The sequence below is a fragment of the Myotis yumanensis genome, unplaced genomic scaffold (assembly GCF_028538775.1).
Source record: "Myotis yumanensis isolate MYYU_CA2020_CCGP unplaced genomic scaffold, mMyoYum1.0.hap1 SCAF_3, whole genome shotgun sequence".
Taxonomy (NCBI): domain Eukaryota; kingdom Metazoa; phylum Chordata; class Mammalia; order Chiroptera; family Vespertilionidae; genus Myotis; species Myotis yumanensis.
This window is the reverse complement of record NW_027223754.1, coordinates 50,807,015-50,813,616: the sequence shown is the minus strand read 5'-3', so window position 1 is coordinate 50,813,616 and position 6,602 is coordinate 50,807,015. Positions and strand designations below refer to the sequence as shown.

General features: G+C 40.2%; 1 pseudogene; it reads right to left on the bottom strand.

Annotated features, from left to right (window-relative positions):
- Positions 1-804: 804 nt before the first annotated feature.
- On the bottom strand, positions 805-1,883 carry LOC139004978 (axin interactor, dorsalization-associated protein-like; annotated as a pseudogene).
- Between the last annotated feature and the right edge of the window lie 4,719 nt (positions 1,884-6,602).

Genomic DNA, 6,602 nt, shown 5'->3' with positions numbered 1-6,602 from the left:
TCTGACTCAAATTATTTTTAGATTACATGACTTAGAAGACATTATTAACCCATCTAAAAATTGGTAATTATTCTGAGATGGTTCCGCGTTAACCCTAGAATCACTATCAGAAAGAATAACAATGTGATGTAGAAGAACAGCAAATCAACATGACTAAAAATATGCTCACTTTCAGAAACAATCTTGACATCTGGAAAAATCACAGCTACAACCTGGGAACACCCCCATATGGATACCGACCTGGCCAAGGCACACTCTGAGCAGGAAAAGGACGAAATCCGGTGAACTTAGGCCACCTTCGAGGAGCAGCCTAGAAATTTACCTCTGGGACAGCATACCTGGTCCAAACTCTCCAAAGCAGTTTGATACTATCCTACCCACACCGGCCCAAAGTTTGACATTTACTCAAAAAACCAAAAGAGCATAGTGGAGCAGAAGGGAACAGATGTGTAAACTCTAGTACATTCTTATTGCTGTAATAAGGTTGAAGATGAGCACATCCCACCCACAACAGTGTTGTCCCAGGAAGCAGGGCAGTAGTGGTCAATTAGAAAAGAGAATATTTACTGCACAATCAATAGAAAAGTAAAAACATGTTTCAAAACCTACAATAAGCTTGTATCCAAAGGACTCTTACATGTCAGTGACGTGCTGGATGTAGGTTCTGTGCTACAGCTTTGCAGTCGACTCCCTCGGGCCCACTGGCCTGGCACTGCCTGCTGAAGGGAGATGATTCTACGCAGAGCTACGATGTTTCTAGTGAGTGGTAAAATTCACAGAAGTTCCAGGTTATTCATGTCAGGGTCATTCCTTGTGCGAAGTTTGATGTAGATGAAGATAAAGTGGTTTCTTGGTCAATAATTGCAATTTCTTTCTTTTAAAATCAGTGGGTTTCGTGTATAGTTCTACTACAGTGGGCCCAGGTTTAATTTCATCCATCTCCATGAAAGCGAAACACTTGGTACTGAAGAACATTTTTTTAGGCTTGTAGTGTTTGAATTCAAAGAAGATAGCTGCCCCTTTGGTTAATTTTTCAACATGCTTCTGGAGCTCAATGTCCACATTAAAAGGAACATATGTATCTTCTTTTCTTTCTTTTTTTTAAAAAAACATATTTTATTGATTTTTTACAGAGAGGAAGGGAGAGGGATAGAGAGTTAGAAACATTGATGAGACAGAAACATCAATCAGCTGCCTCCTGCACACCCCCTACTGGGGATGTGCCCACAACCAAGGTAAATGCCCTTGACTGGAATCGTACCTGGTACCCTTTGGTCCGCAGGCTGACTCTATCCACTGAGCCAAACCGGTTAGGGCTGTATCTTCTTTTCTTGAAGCCACAGGGGTATCTTGCACAGGAGTTAAATTGTGCCCTTCGGATCCTTTACAACCTTGGTAATAAAGTACCGGGAACTCTAGCAGGAAAGGAATCAGGAGACCCGATCCAGCACCACCCTCTTCTTCATCTTCTTCAAATTCCAAATTCTCTTCTTCACCAGGTGCTAAAATTCTTCTTAAGGGGACAGGCTGCACGTCAAATGGGAATTCTTTATTATAGGTAAGGTGATTCTTTATTATGGGAATTCTTTAGGATTGGTTCTAGCTGCTTCCGGTCCATCCAGTTTAAATTCTTCTTGGGACTGTGTGGACTGTAAAGCTGCACTTCGTAATTCCAAGCATGTTGCAGTTTTGCCTATGGTTTTCTTTAGATCTTCTGTGAATTCAGAATTATTGTGTTGAGCTTGGGCCTCTTTCTGTAGATGTCTTGCTAATATCTGATACTCCTCTATTGCCTCCATCAGCTGGCCCCCGGCGTCGAAGTCTGCGCCTCTCCTAAAACTGGCGCCCCAGCGCTGCAGCGGACTCCCGGTCACCTCCGACATGACCGGTCAGCACCGTAGGGCGCCATCCTCCCTGGGCCGGGCCCTACATTAACAGGGCCCGGAGGAACCCCTCCGGCCACCGCTGCCACCCACCGAGGAGCCGCCCCGAGATTTACTCTTAATAAGATCTTGTTCCATTCACAGGTTCTTCCTTTCTTCCTTCCTTCCTTCCTTCCTTCCTTCCTTCCTTCCTTCCTTCCTTCCTTCCTTCCTTCCTTCCTTCCTTCCTTCCTTCCTTCTTTCCTTCCTTCCTTCCTTCCTTCCTTCTTTTTCTTCTTCCTCCTCTTCCTCCTCTTCCTCCTCTTCCTCCTCTCCCTCTTCCTCCTCCTCCTCTCCCTCTTCCTCCTTCTTCTTCTAAATTTATTTATTTTTCTTTATTGATTAAGGTATTACATATGTGTCCTTATCCCCTCATTGCCCGCCCCCCCCCCATGCCCTGTGTCTGTGTCCATTGGTTAGGCTTATATGCATGCATATAAGTCCTTTGATTGATCTCTCCCCCTTCCCCCACCCTCCTCTGCCTTCCCTCTGAGGTTTGATGGTCTGATCAATGATTCCCTGTACTTGCTTCTTTTAAAAAAATGTTTTTATTGACTTTTAGAGAGAGGAAGAGATTGATGTCTCTCTCTCTCTCTCTCTCTCTCTCTCTCTCTCTCATCTTTCTTTCCCTCCCTTCCTCTCTCTGAAATCAACAAAAACATTAAAAAAAAGACAAAATAATAGGAAAGGAGCAAAGGGAAGGCCACACATTATAGGCATGTACCTTGCAAAACACTGGGGGAAGGACACTGGACAGGGGGAAAATAGACTCATACCCAGTAAAGTTGGGAGACTAGTGAAGGCGCTTGCTGTCAATCACACCTGGGGATAAAGGTGTTAGCAGGAATGGGCATGGCCCCTGCAGGTTTGTGAAAATTTGGAATACCTAACCTCCTAAACAAAGCGGTTCACTCTTGTGTGCTCTAAGCTCTCTTGGGAGACATGTGACTCTGGGCTTGTGGGGTTCTTTTGCTCCTGCTTCCTTGCATTCACCCACATGGCCCACGGCCATGCAGACCCCCACAATGAACACACAATGAACTAATGGGCTACCACTAGCCTAATGCAGTACTGGACTCTGCTCCTGCACGAACAGAAACTCTGGGCATGGCTTTGCTTTTAGTTTTACTGAAACTCCAGCTACACTTCTATGACTGGACTGAGGAAAATGGGGCTTTTGAAACACAGGGATTTACTTCCACCCAAATAAAAATCACTCAGCCCAGCCAGTGTGGCTCAGTGGCTGAGCATTGTCCTATGAACCAGGAGGTCATGGTTCGATTCCCAGTCAGGGCACATGCCTAGGTTTCGGGCTCAATCCCCAGTAGGGGACATGCAGGAGGCAGCTGATTGATGATTCTCTCTCATTGATGTTTTTATCTCTCTCTTCCTCTCCCTTCCTCTTTCTGAAATCAATAAAAACATATAAAATATTTTAAAGAAGATACACTATAATTTGATTTTTAAGTAATTCTTAAATAAACTGAACCCTTAAGGATATTTGTCACACAGTTTATCAGAAGTGATAGGTTTTGACATTTTATTTATTTATTTATTTATTTATTTATTTATATTTTTTTTAATATATTTTATTGATTTTTTACAGAGAGGAAGGGAGAGAGATAGAGAGCTAGAAACATCGATGGGAGAGAAACATCGATCAGCCGCCTCCTGCACATCTCCTACTGGGGATGTGCCCGCAACCCAGGTACATGCCCTTGACCGGAATCGAACCCGGGACCTTTCAGTCCGCAGGCCAACGCTCTATCCACTGAGCCAAACTGGTTTCGGTGACATTTTAAATGAAGGGGATATTATAGGCAAAGAGTGTAAAGTATAGTGTGTTTATAAAGATTAGCAAATATTTGTTAATATGAGTCAGTAGGAGTAACTAATAAAAGGCTTTCTTCAGTAATATTTTCATCCACTTACATGAATATAATGCTGCAATGGCTATGTATTTTAAAATGTGATATCTAATATTTTTTACTCAAGTTGGTTTTATTTCTTCTACCAAGAGAAAGGGTGATGAAGGCTATGTTGCAGACAAAGGAGATGTCAGGAAAAAGACAGATGGTCATCACCCGGAAAACAAGCCGATATTTTCTTATCAACTTTTATCTCTTCTGTCAGAGAAATTCCTCTGAGTTTTTAGGCTTTCAAAATATTTGACACACTATTTTAGAAATGGCCAACACTTTGTTGTAGAGCAATACGTAAAATATGAGATTTGTTTTTATGTAAGTTTCCAATTTCTGTATCTCATTATTAACTTTGTTCACTCAAAATACAAAGATTATTGTTTGACTTGAGTATTCCTCTGAATAATTGTTTTGCTTTAAAAGTCAAACATGTCCTTTTCATTTGATTCTCTGAATGAATATATCAAAGTTTTTGATTCATGATAAAATGCGTTTTATTTATTTTCTCTGTTGTATGAATTATTTTGAATATTTTTAAGTTTATCTGATGATTACTCACTTTATCTTATGAAATGAGAATGCGGTAGGAAATGGGGTGGTTGTGTTAACTGGGAGCAGCACCAGATGCTAGACCTTGGTTCTTCGGTTCAGCTAAGAAAAGAATTCAGAGCCCAGGAACTCAAATACAAGTGAAAGTTTGTTTAGAAAGTCAAGGGGGTAGGAGAAGTAAGCCGTGGAAGAAGTGAGCCAGTTGGGCTGACTAGACTCAAGAAATAAGGTACTCAGGCAAAAGAAGGGAGAAAGAGTAGCAAAGGAAACTGGCCTGGGGGGAGCAGAGAGGGAAAGGCTCGGGCATGCTCCAGAGAGAGAGCCACACTGAGGCCTTTGTTTTAAGATTTTATCTGTTTCCTAAAAGTGGGGATTTTATGGGAGGTCTCAGGGGAGGATCTCAATAGAATACTCCTCAATTTTCAAGTGTGTCCTTTCAGGGTCCTGAGCCAGAGGAGGGGGTCATTAGTCACTACAGCTGGTCTTGATGTCAGCCTTGGCCTTGACCCACCTGGCCTTGATGCTTTACTGGTCCTGAAACAGAAACACAATTGTTATCTCTAGCTTGACTAAAACTCCGTCTCTGTGGTCAACAGATCGGAGGCTTTGTTCTTGAGATTATTTGATTCGGGCCAGAACCTCATTGTCTTGAGGGTTTAATACTTAAGAGAGTGGCTGTGCACGGTCTTGTAAGGGACACATATGAAGCTATTCTCTGGCCCCCCTTCTTCCTCCACTAAGGGGTCTACCACATGACTAGTGACATGCCAGGGGAGGAAAGGTCAGGGGGCGGTCTGAACTGCCTGACCATCAATACAAAAGATCAGGATGTTTAAACTATATGACCAGCAATATGCTAGGGATGAAAATGTCACCCTGGTGGGGGAGGTCCCATCCTAGTTTTGCCTTTTGCTAGACACCCAGGGCTTCTCACTTGGGTCACCTTTTGTTCCTACACTGCTCATGTCTGTCTAACTGCCTATTAGATTTGTCTAAGGAAAGCTCTGCTACAATGGTTTCTGTCAAAACAAGTCAATTCTATTTAAAGTTACTTTTTGATATTTTATATTGTTATTCTTTTCTTATTAATTTAATTTTTTTTGTATAATGATTTCAGAGATATTTTTTTTCAGTTACTCTCCATTGTAAAAAAAAAAAATTGTTTCTGTGTGATAGGTGGGTAGAATAATTATTTTATTTTTTAATTTATTGGATCAATGAAATCTTTATATTTGGGCACATATGGTAATTTGCTTAATTTCTCACCTGTCATTAAAATACTTAAAATCTTTGTGAATGACAAAGGCTTAAGCACAAAGCAGCACATTTTAGTACCGACTTTTAAAAATTCCAAAGCACTTACTGCTCTAAAGCTCTTGCCACTTATCTATCACTTTTCATCTCTATTGCTTGATAATTGATGAAAGCTTTGCCTTTCCTATGGAATCATGAGCTTTTAAACTTCAAATGGATTCTGAAAGAAAAAAATTGATTACAAGAAGGCATATTTGGCAGGGGCAAAATAATTTTGGGTTAAATTGTTACTAGAAAGCCTGTAAAATAAATGCACTATGTCTGAAGGACCTGAATAAGAATGTTAATTGGAATAAAATATTTTAATTTTATATTTGGAAACCATCAAGAAGAGCAGAAATTGAGAAAATACAAGGGTCTTGTAAGATAAAATGGTATTTATGATTTAAAAAATGAGTTTATTAGATCCAGAGGATAAAGTATATGAATAATTCTATCAAGCTGCAGATCAGCATGTAAGGTCAACTTGTGGATGTATTTTAATTTAGGTAATTTTTAGACAATAGAAATTTAATATTTTTTGCTTGGGAAATATTTGTCCTATAATATTATATTGGTTGATGTGTACAAGAATTATTGGAATCAGAAAAACAGTTTAGAAGGAGATGTTAATAAAGCAAGCATGATATACTAAGGTTCAGAGTCATTATGAAGACAAATATTTTATGAGGTTTGATAAACCTGAATTGAGTAGGGCAATTTAAAAAAGGAGAAGCCCTGGACAGGTAGTTCAGTTGGTTAGAGAATTGTCCTGATAGAACAAGGTTTCAGGTTCAATATCCGGTCAGTACACATATAAGAATCAACCAATGAATGCAAAATAAGTGGAACACATGATCTCACTCATATGTAAAATCTAAGTAATAAAATAAACTGATGAACAGAGTAGATCCAG